The sequence below is a fragment of the Haliaeetus leucocephalus genome, unplaced genomic scaffold (assembly GCF_000737465.1).
Source record: "Haliaeetus leucocephalus isolate CR32 unplaced genomic scaffold, Haliaeetus_leucocephalus-4.0 Scaffold339, whole genome shotgun sequence".
NCBI classification, from domain to species: Eukaryota; Metazoa; Chordata; class Aves; order Accipitriformes; family Accipitridae; genus Haliaeetus; species Haliaeetus leucocephalus.
This window is the reverse complement of record NW_010972775.1, coordinates 4,021,279-4,021,576: the sequence shown is the minus strand read 5'-3', so window position 1 is coordinate 4,021,576 and position 298 is coordinate 4,021,279. Positions and strand designations below refer to the sequence as shown.

General features: G+C 78.2%; 1 protein-coding gene across 5 annotated transcripts in view; it reads right to left on the bottom strand.

The window, feature by feature from the left end:
- Positions 1–298, bottom strand: part of TBC1D2B (TBC1 domain family, member 2B) — a 37,131-nt gene that overhangs the window by 35,444 nt on the left and 1,389 nt on the right. The window contains exon 1 of one of the 5 annotated variants that reach the window (XM_010571680.1): positions 110–292. The exons of the other annotated variants lie outside the window; for them this stretch is intronic. The gene's annotated coding sequence lies outside the window, so the exon portion shown is untranslated. Of the gene's footprint in view, positions 1–109; positions 293–298 lie in introns of those variants that run through there. 5 annotated transcript variants of the gene reach the window in all.

Below are 298 nucleotides of genomic sequence, written 5' to 3'. Positions count from 1 at the left end.
CCCCCGGCGCCCCCCCCCCGCCCCCGCCCAGCCGGCCCCAGCGCTGAGGGGACGGGGGACGGGTCCCGCCCCGCGGGGAAGGCGGACGGGCGCCCGCCCCCGGGCCTACCTTGAGCACGGCGACGGCGCCGTTGGGGCCGTGCACCTCGAAGGCGGCGCCCTCGTCTCCCGCGGCGGCGCCGGCCTCGGGCTGATGGTAGCTGAAGCAGGCGGAGGCGATGTCGATGCGCCCAAGGGGCAGCGCCTCCTGCGGCCCCTTGAAGTAGTAGAGGTAGCAGCGGCGGGGGGGGGAGAAGAA